This window comes from Erpetoichthys calabaricus, chromosome 8 (assembly GCF_900747795.2).
Source record: "Erpetoichthys calabaricus chromosome 8, fErpCal1.3, whole genome shotgun sequence".
NCBI classification, from domain to species: domain Eukaryota; kingdom Metazoa; phylum Chordata; class Cladistia; order Polypteriformes; family Polypteridae; genus Erpetoichthys; species Erpetoichthys calabaricus.
In genome coordinates, this window is record NC_041401.2 from 58,491,269 (window position 1) to 58,511,312 (window position 20,044).

A 20,044-nucleotide genomic window follows, 5' to 3' on the forward strand; every position below is an offset into this window, starting at 1 on the left:
AGCTGGAGCTGTGGGTTAGTTAGATAATGATGAAAGTCAAAGGAAAGATCACACACTAAAATCATAATTTCAATCTGCTGAAAATAAACCTGTTTTTTTTAAGTTGCTGAGTGGTTTTGTGATAACTATATTATCTGTGATGAACTTGAGCTGATACCCTAAGAAGTCCAGAACTGCAGGATGTGCATCATGCGTGGCAGAATAGATTTCTTTAGTGCACGCAACAAGGCCACACATAGGAAGAAGCTTATTTTACTTGAACACAAATTGAAAAGTAAGGGATATGCAAAACTAACAAATACAAGCTGCTTTACCACACAGGCCTACTTCACATAAAGGCATGGCTACTGTCTGACTATGGGGGGGGGCGGTCTGCTAAAGTCTAAACATTTCCACACAGCCCATCTTTCAGTTTCCTCTTTTGCTGTTGTTCTTATCCTTTACTCCTTCTGCAGGAACTCCAAGAAACCATAAAACCTTACCTCCCAGCTCTGAGCACAGTTGTAAGCAAAAAGCGGGTGATGATTGCTTATCTTGTCAATCCATCCATTTATTCTCAATGCCCTCTTAAATTATATCAAGATTACAAAGTGGTGCATCATCAGGTACATGGTAGGAACCAATTCTACATTGGGTCACCAATGACAAAACATCTTTAAGATGTGGGAGAGCAACCATGATACCCACTAACCACTGCATCACCATGCCATCCTTACTTGTGCTGTGTATGATGTTAATAGAGCCTGTGTTTACACTGCAGACAAGTGAATATAGGCCACAGCGACCTCAGAGCTTTGCTTAAGTCTGCAATACAAATGTGACTGAATTAGCCTTTGATGAGGCTTATGGGTTTTCTGTTCCATATGTAGTTCCTGATTGTAATGCACAATAGCATAATCTGATGCAAGGACTGCTATCCTAAATAATAACTGAGTTTGCTGTTTTACTGTAACAGCTCAAGGATCTTTTGAAGCGTGAGTGACAACAATCTGTGTTTATTTTGTGCATCAATGTCACGCCATGTGTGAAGTGCAACCTGCACTCATTCTTTCAACTTTTTGAAGTCTGTTCAGTGTGTTCTTAGCACTGCAGTAAAGTAAGTAAACCTGCATTCACAAAATGAAACGTTGGGTTCGTGCCTGAGTTGAGAAAGGTGAGTGGGATATGTGCTTAAGTCTCCATAAAGGTCTTTTAATAAGTTGATATAAAAGTAGGTGTGCACTTTTTCTTTTTTCACTTTTGACTTCTGAGATGATGTTCCCATTGCACTACTTAGTAGGCTTGACAATATCCTAAGGACTTGTATGCTTTTTTGTTGTTCAGTTTTATTATTTATTTGGGCGATTCTTTTTTTTTTATATACATGGCCTGCAGATCACCACCATATAGTATTTGTTCATAAAAATGGTGCTTTCTAGTGTGATCTACCTGGTGCTCTGTTCCAGCCTTGTAGCTGAAAGACTTCATTAATCACGGTCTCATTGGCTACGGTGTCTGGTTTTCAATGGATTGCAAATCAGCTACTTTTATCTATCAGTGACTTGGTACAAACATTTGCTCAATTAGAATCATGTTTTATTGAGGCTTTTTTCTCATCAGCTGCATGCAGCATCCGTTAAAGTGCTGTCAGGATCTCACCCATCACACGTTTATTAAAATGCCATGCAATGAATTAGGGGCTATGAATCTGAGCTGAGAGTACATGTCACAGTTTTTTATGTCTTTAATGCTTGTCGGTCCCTTTAGAGGCTCATCAGTTTTTTTGGGAAAGAAGAAGCCTTATCCTCCACTGCTAGAAAAAAACTCCGAGCACTGTCACCCAGGCTTCTTAAACAGAGACCAAGACAACTACACAATTGTGAAAGGACCCTTCTAAACCGCTGTGTGACAGTGCGGGTCCTGCTCCACGCTCTCTTTTCCGGTTTCGGGAGCCTCTTGAACTCGACACTGTCGATAACATAACCAGATGAGCATGGCAGATGGGGACCAAGCACTCCAGGCAAGGGAATGGTGGAAAGGTGTTCACTGCTTTTATTAAAAAACAAATCAAAACTAAACAGTGTCCAAAAAGAAAGTGCAGTGCTTCAACTGTTAAATAAATAATCCTTTAAAACGGGTGAACATGGAGGTTAAAATTGCAATAAATAATTCCATTAAAAATGAGGTTAAAATACTGGCAGGTCAGTCCTTTTTTTTAAAAACCCAGTGCCTTTCCCTTTATCTGGCAGCTCCTCTGCTTATCCCTCACAGGCCTTGCAGTAGAGGGGTTGCCTTATCTGCAGGTGCAGCTGACCTTCCACAGGTCCAGTTGCCTTCATTCCCAGGCTCCATACAGGCTCCCTCGCCAGACCAAGACTTGGGTCCCCAATGGCCAGGGCTTCACATTGGAGCTATACCCCACAAGCCTCCTGGGGCTCTCCCCCACAAGCCTCCTTGGCCTTACGTGGTTAGCTGTTCACCTTCCAGGTTGCTCCTCCTCCTCTGAGCTGCTCAGCTGGACTGACCACTTGGAACCCCCCCCCCCCCCCCCCCCCCCCCCCCTTCCGACTACCCCTCACACTCCTTCGCAGGAGCTTTTCTTCTAGCTGTCTGCATTCTTCCTGTCAAGCCTGCTCCCTTTTTCTTGCTCACTCCTGCACTGGCTCTTTTCTCCTTTTATCTTCTGTCTTTCTTCTAACCTCCATCTCAAGTCTTTTTTTTTCTTCTTTTTCTCTCGCACTTCTCCCTTCTAACATGGGGACATGGCACAGCTGGGACGATCTGCAGCTCCCGGCACCAACTGGGATCAAGGACGATCCTACACCTGTGTACTTAGTGTAGAGCTGCCCACTCCCGCATCACACCCGAGTGTGGTGATTTATTTATTTAAAATGGTGCAGATCGGACGCAGGACTCACTTTCCACACACTGCACATTCCACACATTTTCAGAATCAGTTTTTCATTACTGGGACTTAGGAAGCATCAGCCATAAATCAGGAATATGTCTGGGTGGGAAAGGGGAAAGCAACCAATAAAATATGATAAGAATTTGAATGGCTTGGAATTGGCCACATATCCCTAGAACTGTGAGGCAGGCAGAATCTAGCATTTCACATGTGAAATGTATTCCTGTCTGCCTTGCAGTTAGGAGGCCTGAGTTCGCTTCCCGGGTCCTCCCTGCGTGGAGTTTGCATGTTCTCCCCGTGTCTGCATGGGTTTCCTCCCACAGTCCAAAGACATGCAGGTTAGGTGGATTGGTATTTCTAAATTGGCCCTAGTGTGTGCTTGGAGTGTGGGTGTGTTTGTGTGTGTCCTGCGGTGGGTTGGCACCCTGCCCAGGATTGGTTCCTGCCTTGTGCCCTGTGTTGGCTCCAGCAGACCCCCGTGACCCTGTGTTTGGATTCAGCGGGTTGGAAAATGGATGGATGGAATGTATTTTTGTAACAATAAAAACCATAACAATCTTTATTTTTATGTTATCATACATAGGATCAGGGCAGGCATAAGGATACATTGCACCTCTAGGCAGACTTAGTTTCAAGTGCCCACAAAGAAACTTGCAAAACAGAGTCCATCTTTTAATTCAAAGGGGTCAGATCCATAACTGCAAGTGACAAGCGGTGGATGGTCATCCTTGGAGATCAGCACTCTCACAATCACATATGAAATCGATTGGCGGGGTGGGGTTGTCCCTCGCTAGAAATAACTTTTTGATGCCCCCTTGGGCATGTCGCCCCAGTCCAGTGCTTATTTAGACTGCACTGATTCCTGCGCAGGATGTAACACAAAGTGCTTTACAAGATGTTGAAGAAATAGAAGAGAAAATAATTAAAATTAGATAAGAATAATAATGAATAAATAATGCAAAAAATAAATCAATACGCACAAACATAAAAGAGATATTAACAGTAAAGTAGAGTCCTTATCATTTTTTAAGTCTCTAAAGATGAGTCCAATGATATGGTCAGATGGCTGGGGAGGACAGAAAACAAAATAGTAAAAACACCAGAGAAGCCAGAGAAAACACAAAATCTGCAGGGCTTCCAAGGCCAAAAGACCACCCAGCCTGAACTGGGCATTCTATGTAACATAAATGTTCTCAAGTCATTCCTTCTTGTTTTTAGACTTCATATTTGACACAGGTGGTCTCGTGAATAGCTGTGGTATCCACTTTCACTGAAATATCACAGGAGTCTGCACAGTGCTCTCATCAGGTGATGGTGGCACATAACATCACCACAGAAAAAACGGAAAAGGAAGCAAAGAAAAGGAGAGATTAATAATGATTGGACATTCATTGCAGAACATGATAATTCTATGCCTATACAGTCTAATGTAGATACAAATGGTCTAATTCAAAAAGCGTGTTTTTAGAAGTCTCACCAAGTGCTTTATGCCTGATATAATAAGCAGGCCGCTATTAGAAAATCTAAGGCTACAGCTTGGAGTTCAGGGGGACAGCCACTCCAAAATATTGGAAGGAGCAAATTATTTAAGGCTTCATACACCACTAGAAGTATTTTAAAGTAAATTCTAAAGCACACGAGTAAGCAAAATAACAACTTTAAAACTGGTTAGATGTACTCAGATTTCCTGTTTCTGGTTAGAATTCTTATATTTTGAATTAACTGCAATTAAATGATGTTTTTCTTACATAGAAGGGCATTACAGTAATGTAGTCAACTATAAACAAAAGCGTAAATTAATTTATTAGCATCTTGTAATGTTATAAGAGGTCTAACTTTTATGATATACCTTAAATGGTAAAATGCATTCCTTTGAATATAGTAAGTATGTGATTTAAAGTTTAGGTCTGAGACCATGAAACATTTTTTTAAGTCCTATACATGTTTGATGGCATTTCTTCTGAAGTGAAAACTTACTGTCTCTTATACCAAAAAGCAACAACACATGCTATGAAGATATATTTAAATACTAATAAGTATTGAAAAGCTCTCCAAATCATAGAATTCACCAGTCTGTGTATGTGGGATTGATTTATGGAGCTGGCAAAAATAACTGGCATTTAATTTGCATTAATTGCTTCTGGGACAGATTTTCGGTTGTCTGTAATTAATCTGAAAAAGAAATTAGACCGTCAGGATTTTTCCATAATAGTTCTGACTAACCAAAATTCATTATTAAATTGAATGGCAAATATTTACAGGACATTATAGAAAGAAATTCATGTGTTGCCAAGGGTGGGACAATATAAGTTAAAAGACTGATTGCTATGTTCAAGAGAGTTCATTAAATCAGTAAACAAAACAAAAATAGCAAGACTTTGAAATCAGGAAAATTATACCAGAATGTTGCTTAAAACCTTTTATTATTCAATAAAGTACTGATACTGCTTTAACTGCAGAGCCATCTTATATAACATGGCCGCCATGTAGCGTTGACATGCCTAGCAACCATGTAGCATCATGGCAACCACACGCATGAAACAGCAGTGCCCTTTGAAAGCCAGAGTAAAAAAACTATAGTAACCATACAAACCACATACATAATAAAATGGAAGCAACCAAAAAATAAGGAATTTTACAAAATGCTGATGATGACATGATGGAGCAATAAAATGTTAAAGAATAAAATAAAAAAGACATAAAAGAACACATCTTGTTCATCACATCAATGAGACATGAGACCTGCAGCCAATAATTTGACATGCGACTTCTTATACCGCCAGTGTAAAATCCCCATTAGGTTCAGTTCAAGTCATTACACTAGTCCTGCTGGTTCAGAGACATCAAACATGCAGTGACAACACGGTAATTGGTACAATGACATATCGCACCAGCCACAGATCAGTAAACATAACAATATCTGTTATCCGTTCTCATTCTGTCCTGCACAGGATCACAGGACAATACACATGAAACAGTCTAATCAATTGTACAGCAAATAAATAATATGGAATATGGTAAAACAAGCTCATCTAATTAAAATTAAAAGCTATTTCACGCCTTGGGTTATTTTTCACTGTAGTTGGCATATGAATCCTTATGGCACAGTATACTGAATGAGTGTGAATAAGTCAGCCCTAGATTATAACCACATGCAAGGTTCGTTGTGTGCACATTACCTCCAGGATATGGACCCCTGCAGCCCTTCACTGGACAGAGTGGGTGCAGACAATAGACACCTGGTATTGTGCCCTCATTAAGACACAATGATCTCAGCAGAGTAAATGTCTCTTCTCATTTGTACACTTTAACATTGTTCATTGGATGAAGCAAATGTCAGCTTCTTTTTTAGGAAACCTGAATGCCGTTATGAGCAGCCGGGGAGCTCGATTAGTCTCTGTCAGACTTTACTGGTACACCTGCTCAAGAGGGAATGCTGTGGCTCAGGAAGGAAATGTGAAAGCTAGAGAATCTATCTTGAGGGACAAGGGACGGTAGCTCGGAAGACAAAAGCTGAGATAGCCACTAATGCACAGTCAGGATAAGGACCAGCTGGAAGTGCTGTGCTTTTTCCATTTTAATAAACGGTAAGCCCCTAGAGACTGCTTTATTCTTCCTGCTGCAATCTTACTTTTAGCTAGCTTAGCATCTCCTGTCAGAAATGGAGAACGTACCTTGTAAAGTAGTGCTGATGAATCCTTAAGATGATCAACACACCTTTGTGAGGCTCAGATGAGTGGTTAACAATAAAAGGAACAGAAACAGAATGATCAAATCATTTATCAGGTGAAAAAAAAAACTGTCATTTCTATCTAGTGTTCTGGAAACTTCATAGAGGGAAGAAGCAGTGTGGTGGTGAAGAAAAAGGTACAACTTAAAATGAAGGGTTTCACGGTATGCAAAAAACCGGAACGGCTAAAGTCACAGGGGACGGCAGGCAGTTTTCTGATTCTCTGGAAGATGCTGTCTCCAAATCCTTGAACTACAATATACTCTGGGAGATGGATTCCATTTGCCTTTGCTTTAAGGCTGAATCACCCCACACCTCAAAATCTATTCCTCCATTTACTGAACCCACCAGTCTATTGTTAGGGTTAAATGGAGGTAGACCGTTTAACACAAGGCAAGATTTAACCCTATATTAAAAACATTTTCTATGCCCTATGAGTACCTTCGGTGACTTTTCTCAGTATTCACGTGTGTCTGAACCTCTCAGGAATGCCTCTTCTCTCTTAAAACCTACTTCTCAGATTCTGTTATTTTGAGGCACCTTGCTCGCCTTCTGTTCGGTTTTGTAATTCCTTTCTTTGAAGGCGATTCTCTTATTGTGACTCCTATGCCGTTTCTCCTCCTTGTGTGTCTCACACTCACACTTCCTCTTTCGATTCTATCACCAAAGCTAAACTGACCAATCACACTGAAGTCAAACTGACCAATCAGATTGCTCATAGGGGCTGGACACACAAACAAACCTTAGTGTTTTATTACCGTATATAGTAGACTAACCCTAAGTAATAGAATGAATTAAAAAATATTTGATATCTTGGTGACATTTTACTTTAGGTATTGCAAAAAAACATCTATTCCTCATTTAGGTTTATGTAACAAGACCTTAACAAAAGCCTCTTTTGGTGTTAATGAAACTTAACAAAGCATCAGTAAAGTGCTTGATCATCTCTATGCGATGTGGCATTTGATGTGCTGATGAAATTACTTATGAATATGAACAATTCACAGGCCATATATTGAGTACTCAATATCAAGAGAAATATGTCTCACTAAAGGTACATCTGACTGTTCTAAAGTGAAGTTATTTTAGTAGGCCACATTGCACAGATGAATCACCAATTACCGGATTCTTTGTGTCATTAAAACCAAAAGAAGCCTTTTCTATAGTCTTGTAACATATGAGTAATAGATGCATTTTTGCAGTACCTAAACTAAAGTGTTACGAATTAGTTTACTGTTTCATTTCTACCTTGTGAGCGGTTGCGTGAGCGTGTATATTTTCCTCTTTTACTCTTCGGCAGCCTGTCAAATAGCCCATGCGAGTCAAACCCGGGCAAAGCGCATGCGCGTGTGATCAGCTCCCACTGCAGCACCCTTCTCCTGCTGCTTTAGGTAAATTAACTAATAAACTACAAAAAATGTCACTTCTCTGGAAAAAAAAGTGGAAGGGAACTTACCCATCGTATGCAAAGTAAGTTCATAATCAGTGGTAAGCGTTTTATTTAAAATAAGCATGCGACTCATGCGAAACCCCACGGTGGTCAGATTTTACATACATGAGCTGGCTGTGTGAAACCCCGCTCTCCAGATTTTTTATCCGTGTGCAACAATCATGGAGAACGGGTGGTGGGATGAGAGACACTGCAAATCCTCCAGACACCACTGGAAATGGAACTGCAGTTGATCTGCGGGCAGAAGATCAAACCACGCAGGTCACTAATAGCGAGAACACAGCAGGATTTCAGTTTGCTCGGGTGCTGACTACAAAAGGTTTCTCCATACCTGACGAGCCGCTTTTACTTCTGTGTATCTTTAGACTAGGTTTAAATCTTTATGATTACACGAGCCTCATTAAGGCTCAGCCTTAATTATGATTAATTTCACCTTTTGTATTCTAGTTATACAATAAATCAGTTCCTTTCAAATTGTTTTCTTACTTGTATAATTTCAACGAATTTCTTTGTTTAAAGTAATATTATTGTCTAGATAGGGAACCTATTTCAGTTGCTTTACTGCTTTATGGATTTATTGATACTGATTATATGCTAGTATTGGTCATTTTTGTATTAATAGAAATTTTCAATTGCTAATTATAGGGTGCTACTGTATTTGGTAGACTTTAAAAAATGTTATGTTTAAGAAAATTGAACAATTAGTCACAGACCCAAATCAATGCCATTTTCATATCACTTGAATTGCAATCTGCTGTTCATGAAATCTATTGAGCCACAACAAGCTTCTTTGTGCTCAAGTTTTAACTCCATTGCAAAGTGCTGTTAAAAGCATGTATTTAATGTGGTCTGCTAATACATTGAATTCTGTTTTATTATCGTTATTACTTTTTGAGCATGAGCGTGATAACTGACTCTTGACTCTTGGATGAAGTAATTAAAAATGTGAAATGCTCCAACTTATATATCAGTTCACTTAGTTGCTGAACGCTCCTGAAAGGTAAGCCATTGTCTAATGTGTTTGCTCTGGTATCACCATTGGCTCACAGCATAGACATCTGTCCAACTTTAATTAATTCTTGTTTACTACACAAATGGCTACCAGTGCTTAACTTTGCTCAAGAATTGCTCTTGAAGCATTCAGCAGAAAGAAGACATTGAATTGCTCTGTTAACACTTAACTTTTTAAATGGTGAAGGTTGCATTCCATAGGCAGGTCATTTCAATGTGCTACTTTCAGCACCCACTGACCTCTATGAGCCAAATGGCTTTCTCTGGTCTACTGGTTTTTTTTTTAATCTTATCAGATCCTTTTGAAAGCAGTTTTCAAGCTGTTCATGCAACACACTAATCCATAAAAGGTAAAAAAAAAGTGATTCATGAAATCAAGTGAATCCAAGAAATGTTGACTAGAAAAATGGGTTTTCTGTGCAAGTCATTTTCTTTTTAGCTGATAATTATTCTTCACTGGAGACTGCAAAGTTGGGTCAGATATTTACTCACAAGTAACTGCAAAATGATTTGAGAGCCCCACCAGCTCTCCCATCAGACATTCACTAAGTGGGCTTTTGATCTGAGCCGCTCCATCTCACATTCTCATAAACTGGAGAAAATTTCAGACAAGCGACATGGGCCTTCACCTACTGAAACTATTACATTTTTGTAAGAATTGTAATGACAGCTGAACATAAGAATTATGGACCTTCCTTTTAGACGTGATTTTTGGTATCTACATGATGGCTTTAATCACAGGAACAGAAACCTCAAATAGATATGTAAACTGTCAAATAATGCAGAGTACGCGACATGTGTTTCACCCTTATTTGGGCTCATCAGGCATACACACTCGTCTGCACCCCTCAGGGATCGAACCTCAGACATCAGTGTCAGAAATGAAGCCTCTTTACACTGCGCCACAGCGTGTGGTTTGTTTATTTGACAGCCTGGAGATCGGGGTAATTACATTCATAGCATCCGTTGTCTGAGTCCTGATCTGACGTTACTTAGTAGGTAACCACCCATACAATCAGATCAGGACTCAGAAAACGGATGCTATGAATGTAACATATATATATATATATATATATATATATATATATATATATATATATATATATATATAGAATTGAAATGTCGCTAGGCAGCAATAATTTGTGCTGCAAACCCATAATGTAAAAAGCAATGGTGTTGGGATCCTCAGCGCCTCATGATTTATTATAGCATTTCACACAGATCTTTCCCACTTGTTTGCTTTTTCCACTTAACTGAGAGCAAATAGCAAAACAGTTCTAACAATTCTGTCAAATTTCACCATGAATTTAAAAAAAATTATATAACAAGTTAAAGAACAGCTTTGATGTGTTAGAAGGGAAGACAGCTGCACTTGCATTTATTTAAATTATTTATAATTGATTTTATTGCTACTTTCAACTACTGCATTTGGTATAACTTCACTCCAACGCTGCTTTAAAGGCACATACGGCTTTTCCAGCTTCCACCTGTGGGGGCGCCACAAATTTACATTCGGAGGGAATCCTGGTGCGTGACATTAAAATAAATTTAACTCTGAGGGCTCTCCAATCCAAGGGGCTCCGTCTCGTTAATTGAATTTATAATAATTTATTTTTATTTTCAATTCAAACTTTTGACGATTTAATCCCATAGTGTTCTTGTTTCCACATGTTGTCATTTAAATGAGTAATGCCTAACTCAGTGTGTTTCAGTTTTCAAAGAAATTGGGATTTGAGGAGTGTTTCTGGTTTCCCTGATTTAATTCCTAATATTTGTTTTTGTTGAAATGGTGGGCTGGGGTTAACATACAAACATCACAGATAGGGCCAAGTGGTGCATTTATGGAAAAACACTCACTTTCTGGCCAAAACAAATGTGAACATCCTGTTAGGTGATAAATGGCCTTGTGCTGCTCTGTTGTGTCTGTGTGGTCTGAGTCATTCCTGAAACTTGGTTCATTGTTAAGTTCTAATTAACAATATTAATTTATTTTTGAACATCTTAATTTGGAAAACATTGACTGCTCATTCACCACTTAGCAATTACTTTCCTCATTTACAAAATATTAAAACATACGCTTGAAATAAGCACCCGCTTGTTCTACAGGAGCAATGCTGCCATTTGCAGACCATTCATCCAGCAGTAACAGATGTTCCGATCAGCTGGATGAAGTGGATTCCTCACAGCTCACCATGGAAATGAAAACATAAACTGTACACTTTCTGTATGGGCAAACAAAAACAACAGAAGTCGGGGGAAAAATAGATCAATAAACCTTATCCAAAAACAAACGCATCTAGTAGAAATTGTAAAATAAACACAATGACCTGAACTAAGACATTCTGAAATGTTTTCCAAATCTAACAAAATGTTACAAATATTGTAGAAAAATGAGTGGAAGTGAATGACAGTTAAAAGAGTTCATAGAGTCACTTCTAAAAATACTGGTTCTGTAATGGCACTTTATGGGTCTTTACTGGGTTGTGTGGTTCCTCATAGAACTATTGCTTGACGAAGCACCATTTCATTCTGGGAAGGGTTCTTCATATGAAGTTGGTTCTTTGTGCTAAGAAAAAGTTGACATTTTTAATGTATGGTATAAGAGAACACTGACAAATTAAGAAAACCTGGACTTGGCCACTGCTGTTGTATGTAGCGAGATTCCTTTAAAAAATCAAGAACCTGCTGGTATGTCACAAATCTGTTACCATCTAGACATTTTGTATGGTATGGAGCCTGTTATGGATCTAAATAAATAAAGGTTCTTTCCGGAACCTTCATGTGGATGGGTCTTTTGGGAACTAAAAATGGTTTCCCTGTGGCATCGCTCTGAAGAACCACTCTGGCATTTTTATTTTTAAAAGTGTTCATCACAAATTATTCAGTTTGCTGCCACAGATTTTGCATTAGTTTCACTTCAGTACAACTCAGATAGTTTATTAGCACATGTGTTGGTTTACTGATGCCCACATTGGACTGTTGAGGCATATATTGGTTTTGTCTGACATATATTTTGGCTGCAGTACAACTCAATCAGATTACTGCCACATACCGTATATAGCTGTTAGTAGAACCTGATCAGTTTAACTGGCATATGTATTCTGTTTTATACAGCTTGATCATTTTGGTTTGCTCTGGAAATGCATATTAAAAATAATGCTTGAAGAATCCAATTGCTGTCATTCTACAGGCTGTACGGCAGCTTCTATATATAATATTGAGCCATGATACCACCGAAAATCAGCTAGAAAGTTAAATGAGGAAATTGTTTCAAGATTAGTATATAAAAATCCGTGTATTGTAAATTAACAACATTTAGTAAGATATCAGAGCAGAAGGTCTATTTGAAAATCAGTTGCTTTTAATTTGAAAAGGTTTATCAAGAGAGAAGAGTCCACAGTCCCATGAGGCTGCTTCACCACTGATTGCCAGCTCCTCGCCTCCTCGTTTCACAGGAGACCGAACAAATGCTGTGTAAAACATTGTCTTTAATAGGTAATCTGGTCTGTGAAAAAACTCAAACTCGCTCTACTTGAATAGTTTTGCAAAGAAAATGGAAGTGCTGTCCTTCCCCAATATAGACTTAATTCCAAAAAAATCTGCGTTTATTGTAACTGCCACAGAGTAATCAACAAATCTGGGTTAATGAAAATTAGGAAAAATGTGGATATTTCATTCATGCAGTTATTATTTTTTGCTTATTATTCTCTTTTATTGTGAAATGGTTTAAAATCTGAGGCTGGGGGTGTGAATGAAGGTATGAATTCTAAATACGTTTTCAAGGCACAATATGTACCAAGACTGAAACACCGCATTTGATTGCCTTCTACTCAGTGGAGTGTTATTAGTGGAACGTCTGAGGCACCAGCCTAAAGATCCTTATTCTGTCTAACTTACTGTATATTAAAGACACAAGGTACATTCGGATGGAGTGTGTTTATTTCAGAAATGTACAGATAACTCCAAAACAAAGGGAACATGGAATGTTAATTATGTAATCTTAAATTGTAATGATTAAAAGAAGGCCTCTTTCAGTAGTTAATATAAAAGTGGCATTATACTCATATTTTAATGCTGAAACACTAGGAACTTCATGTACCATTTGTAGTGAGTTCCAGAGCTCAGACACCGCTATAGGTATTTCTGTTTTTTTCTAAGCTAAATAAACTCCAAATAACAAGATGGTCTGTGACTCGTGTCACTTTTATTTGCTTGGAGTTTTAATCATGCACTGTACATCCCATCAACTCTACCCTTCAGGTCACAGGCAGTCAATCTGTAATTATTGCAGGCAAAGTTCATAAATATGATGTATTCTGTTTTCTTTGGCTACTTAGAGACTTATAAATAGTCAAGCTAGAATGGCACAATGTGGGAGGAGATGAGCAGATCAATATGAGCCAAGTGATGCATTTTTCCTCATTAGTCAGCACCGTGACGCTGATGCTCACTGCCCAGGATGGGGTTTGATTACGTCCAAATAACTGGGGCCTCCAGGGACAAATTACAGTTGATATTTTAAGCTGGAATATAGCCAACAAGGGAAGGGATATTCTCTTCTGCAACCTTTTTACTTAAAATTTAAAGAAATGAAAATGCACGCCACTAAGTGTAACACTAAGTATTGTGTTGTCAAGTCATAAAGGTACATGTTATTTGGGTGCACATATTCAATTGTTCTCAATTGAAAATCATGTACAGCATCCCCCAGTGATGCCTTGCAGTAGACTGATGTCCATCGAGGATTGGTCCCTGCATTGTACACAGTGCTCCTGAGATAGCCTCCCTGTCACCCTTACAGTGTGCATTGAGATAAGCACGCTGGAAAATGATCAAATGAAAGCAAAGTACTGAAATATACTGTATTGCAATCAGACATGGCTCGGAATTCCATTTCTGTCTGCCGTGTCAGTTGACAAGTCCTGTATTGTCACCAAGGGTAGGTGTGCTCTGGAATGGACTGTCTTTATGTCTGCGTCTGGTTCTTGCTATGTACAGTATGTACTGCTGACATATTGATTACAACACCCTGCAAGGTGTAATTTTCAATTCAGTAAAGCAATGCCATGGATGAACCTAAAAAATGCCTAGTGTCATCCACTGGCAATACACAAATAAAAAAATAATACACGATTGTCATTGTGATTTCACCAAATACTTGTGTAAGAAAAAAACCCAAACAATCATAAAGAGTTGGGGCACCGCAGACATACCCCATGTAATTGAAACTAAAAGTGAGTTATAAGTACATTGAAGAAGAAAAAAAGAAATGTCGTCACAGATGCTAGTCTCAAGATGGCGACACTTCCATTTAAATACAGGCCAGGCAGGAAGAGGCGAGTCCAGGTGGCCGAGCACCTGGAGTTGGTAAGGTTATCAATCATGCAGTGGGAGGATAAGAAGAGGAGTTACTAAACAGCGCCACCCTGTGCACTGGCAAGGAATTACCACCAACAGAGCCTTTAAGCTGTCCCCAAAGCACATGTGTGTGACACTTGTTATAGCTGAGATTAATTTGTATCACATTTTTGGTGAGGACAAGCTCACACCACAGTGACCAGTGCTGTCTAAGACCTGGAGGAATTCTTCAATGAGAACTGCATCTAATCTGTCAGGTGTCGCCCATTTAAGCAGTTACAACAAAGATGTACGGCAGCTTCACTGACTTCCTCACTCACATCTCGTGTCTGCTTCAATTTGATGGATATTTTGCCATCATTCACACAACCCGTTTCTTACTGTAAGAAATTAAGCTTGCGTATGACGACATGAATGGCACCTATTCAGGTTAGGAAGAAAATCGGCACAAGGTGTCAAAAAATATTTGGTGCCACTGAATTACAGTAATAATAAAATATCTTGTGGCCCACTTAATCACTCCTTTATTTATGCATGGGGTGCAGGATGTGTATGTGTGTGTACTTTAGCAGCATTTTCCTCATTCTGCGCCCTAATTCTCTGTCCATCAGTGATTAGCAATTTTTTAGCACACAACATCTGACCTAACACGATAGCGGCATTAAAGCATATAAAATGAGGAAGAGTGATGTGACTTGACGCCTTACCAGCTGTCTCCCTGTTAGAGAGAGAGCTTGGAGTCGAAATTCACATTCTGTAATTGGTCTCCAGGAAGACTCTAACAAAAAAAGAATCCCTTCAGATAACGCCATGTTTCTCTAATTGGTCTTTGGGATAACTTTTCCAGTTTTAATGAGGCTGCAAAACAAAGCATATGTGGTGCTATGCAGACATCTCATTAGTCTAGCATTTTATTTGTTCTTTTTAGAGGTTAGGACAAAAAAAAAGTAGCATTTTGCAGTAAAGTGTGCATGATATTGAATTCTTCTACTTTAGTAAAGATAAGTTAACAAACAAATCGAGTAAAAAATGTTCAGATTTTTAAATAATTAATACATGAAGGGCACCCCTGCCATTTTTGGAAAAATTCTTTAATGCAGTATATTTTGATCAAATTCTGTTACAGGTACAATTGTAAATGATTTGAAATGTTGTGGTGGGTGGAAGTTGGCTTATTGTGGTTCATTTTTGACATTCCACTCAAGGCTAGTGTGCTCGAATCTGAAAAACTGACATACTGTATAACTCCTGAGGCACGCCTTTAATAAACTCAACATCTAACAGCAGTCCAGGTGTAATAAAGTAAAAAACTTCAAATGACAAATTTAAGTGCATTGTTTTGATGAAGTGAAAACAAATGTGTGGAGAGGAAGATGCTCTTAAAAGATTTCTTTCCATTTATTGCATTTCATTATCCTGCGCATATCGTGTACTTCATCTTGTCATAGGGAACACCTTGGCAGGATACTTCAAAAAACACTATCTATCTATCTATCTATCTATCTATCTATCTATCTATCTATCTATCTATCTATCTATCTATCTATCTATCTATCTATCTATCTATCTATCTATCTATCTATCTACCGACTTAAACAAATTCAGGGTCATGGAGAGCAGTCGTCTATCCTCTGGTGCAAGGCAGAAGTCAGACCTCGACAGGGTACATGTGCCTACATTCACTTTAGTGTGTGGACCGTAGGGGATGCTCGTAAGCAGACCCTAAACCCAAACACAGGTGTAGATGTGTGCGGGATGTCTGTTTTACCTTTCAACTGGGACACCAGAACTATGAAAACATCTATAAGATTTATGAGCAAAGTTCATAAATTGGCAATTCTCTACATTAAAAAATGTTCACTTTCTCTGTTGTGGTCCGGACATGGTGATTGACTGTTTTTCAACAAATAACCCAAAACACACTGCTGCAATAAACAAAATAATACCATTTATTTATAAAATAAGGATAATAACAGATGGATATTTGCAAGTACTGCATATACATATTGTGAAATGATGAGCCCCTTGACACAAGACAAAGGTTTGGGGCAGCCACCCATGTACTTGACCTTGGCTGCAAAAAGGCAAAGTGTTTAGTACAATAGTGTAGTGACGTGAGTCCAAAACAGGACTGCTCAAAGGAGGAAGGAAGTTGGGTTTTATAGGGAGGTTTAAGGAAATTATGTTATCCTCGGGACCAGGACAGGAAGTGACATATTCGTATTCAGGCAGAATTTCCCATGTCTGGTCTGCGGGGACAAAATAAGAGGGTTGAGTGCACCCTGCCACCCCCTGGCCTGGCATGGAATTCCCTTCTTTTGGTCCCTGTGGCTGGCTCCAATGCACATGTGTGTGACAATATATAGATATTAGGTGTGCTATCGATATAAGATAGGTTAAAATCTAAGTTATCAAAATAGACCTCAGCGTTAATGTTTGCAATACACCAGCTATTGGAATGTATTTTGTAATGCATGTAGTAATAACATTCATTGCATTTTTCATTCCAACAGATAGTGCCTCACAAACATTTGTAGCAATAAAATGCATTACCGGAAATGTTTACGATGTTGAAATGACAAATGCAATGCATATGCCTCTGTTACATGCAATTTAATATGGGATTTATAAAAGCTATGTTTTAAGATTTATAAGGCATCATCAATTGAAATGACAGAGACGCAGTAACTGGTTGCGCACACAGACACTTATGCTTTTATTAAGGTGGATCTACACAAAGGATAACCAACAAAATCATTGATTTATGCAAGTTTAGTTTTTCTTTTCTCTCCTATACAAAAATTTTCATAACTTATGAATTCTGATCTTTCAATTAATGTAGTCAAGACAGATACATTTAGCTAATTATTAAGTTTCTAGCATCTGTATCATGATGAAAGTGTCGGCATGCATGCAGTTAATCGACACTTGCTTACCCACCAGGCACAACTCCTCTGTGTGTGCAAAATTTCCCTGTACTTTCCTTCTGAATTTAGGAAGAGACACTTATAATAGCTACAAACGTATCCTTCTCAAAGGTTAATTTTTTTTTCATTCACAGTAATACCAATAACCAGAATACTTTGGCTGGCTTTACCCTAACTACTGAGTTACAATCAATAATCTATGGAATCAAAGTCAGTGTACTTGTAGTTTGTTTTCTGTTGACTCCAGCTGTAGGCAATGCTTTGTTCCAATACTTCTGGGTCGGCTTTCTCCAGTACACATGACGTGATGTTCAGCATGCTTTTTCTTTCTTTATTCAGGACCTTTTTTCCTTCTTCATCTTGATCACACCTTTTGGTTGCAGGCAGTACTGCAGTTTTCTCTGAGGTTTAACACACAGTGGTCCACTTTTGCTAGCATAAAATGTACATCTGCTGGGTAGCCTTTGATTTGTCAACTACTGTCTTTAGCAGGACAAACTCGTGGCTTTATGTACCATCTATCTTACTCATGTATTTTACTTTATTTTAGTAAGATTTCAACTCAATGGCACCTTCATCCCACTCCATTACTGAGTCTTCCTCTCTTATAGTCCGGAACCAGGTTACCCTTTGGAGTAAAAGGAATCGGTCTAGCACAAATTATGGCCACACTCTAGGCTATGGGGACCCTGGCATATGGAAAAAAAGTTACAGCTAGGCCATGAGCAGGGACAGCATATAGAGAGCATAGGCCTAGAGCTTGCAGTGACTTATAAAGGAAGGAGTTGACATTTTGCCATTGGTTTCTTTGGTGCACATAAACCCAACTTTGGTGCAAATATTTGTCTATCAAGGTTGCCAGTTCTTGAGCTATGGCTCTTGGTTAGTAAACAACTAAACAACAACAGTAAACATCTGTGAATGTCACGTTGTCTGTGATTGATTGATCACCATTCCAAACAGAGGTCCTGCATGGAGAAAATTGACAACTGATCTCAAGTAAAGAGAACCTTGCAGTTTCTTCTTAAGCAAAGAACCAGTGTACGAAAGCAAAACAAAATGGATAATGCCAGTCTGTCCATCACAGAGTAGACCAAAGTGCAAACAGAGGAGATATATCTCTATTATAAAAAAAATCTTGGGACGAGACAAGACTTTTTTTTTCCTGCGACAAGACATGATGTTTTGAAGAGAGACAGAGAGCCACTTTCACGTCCCGCGAGACAGTCAAGTCACGTCATACTTAGAACCTTTGGAGGCAAGTCCCATGAGAGGGTGACTTTTGCAAGTCACGCCCTACTTACAACCATTTTCAAACAAGACCATGGTAACCTAACCTCTCAGTTGTTGGAATGCTTTCGGCAGACACATTTTCTGTGCTCTTAAAAATTTTAGCGTTGGAGAGAAAAGATTACAAAAAAGAAAGCAAAAAAGAACAAAAGTAATCTATGTGCACATTCTGAAAATAAGGAAAGTAATAATCAGCCCCTAAAATCTGTATTTGTTTCCCATTGTATCTGCGTTTAAGAGGGGTTTTGGAGGAGAAACCATGTCTTCCCCTAGTAAATCAAACTAAATAATTACAACAAGGCATGCAAAGAAGAAACACTGGGTAAAATAACAGACACCTAATGTATTCAAGGCCTACCTATACATACATATGGCGGCAAACTCTAGATACCCACAAACACAAATACCTCTCCTTGCACACCTTTCCTAGAAACAATGCCATCCATTACCTTTGTTCCTCTGTCATGCTCACCATTTAAGCCTTTCTCACCAGCTACCTGGCAACTCCAAGCTTACCTCTGCCAGAGGGAGGAAGGCCATTTAAATCACAGTCCACAATTACTTCCAGAGTGGCAACACAAATTCCTGCACATTCGCCTTACAATAAAAGTGCACTGGGAAAGGCCAGCTGGGCTGTCCGCACCAGTATATCTTCCCCAGACATAATATATACTGCCCTCTAATGGCTTGGGAAAGAAAAAAAAAACACCTTATTAATATTTCTCCATTTTAAATGAATGGCTTGTGTGACTTAGCTTTTTGACAGCAGCACCCCCTGCTGGTTTACATGTGTTGTTGCTGACTTGAATATGCTATTGCTTTACAAAGACAGGATTCAAGTCCAGGTAACAATTCTGATCCCAGCAAAATGCAATGAATAATTTAAACATCCACAGGTGACACTGGCAGACTGCGTGTCTTGTTTAATGTCATTCCTTGAACTTGAAGATTTTTTTTGTAGGTTCATATTCAGAATGTTAATGCCATACAACAATCAATGCAGCCTTACATGTGTTCATTGAAAATGTTATCTTTGTTCCTGAAGAACTACACTCTTGTACATAAATCACACGAATGATTGCATTTACTGTAAGTTCACTGGCAAGTAAATCTGCACTGTTATAAACTAGCAGCCTCTCTAGAATTGGCTCCTGTTTTACTCTTAATATTACATTAATATCACCTCCCAGTCCCACGCAACCCTGCACATTCTACAAGTATAATTTTGGCTACATTTCTTCTAGCAAATTATTAGAAAACATGCTAAATTCAGTTAGTTATTTTCTTTCACTAGATCTGCTTTTTTGGCAATATTCTGCCTGTTTGGTTTGCTCTTTGAGAAGTATTTCTGCTTAGCTTTTACTATCAACAGTATTTCTAACCAAACTACT

General features: G+C 38.8%; 1 protein-coding gene across 1 annotated transcript in view; it reads left to right on the plus strand.

Moving 5' to 3' along the window:
- Nucleotides 1-20,044, plus strand: part of tmem163a (transmembrane protein 163a) — a 341,502-nt gene that overhangs the window by 175,176 nt on the left and 146,282 nt on the right.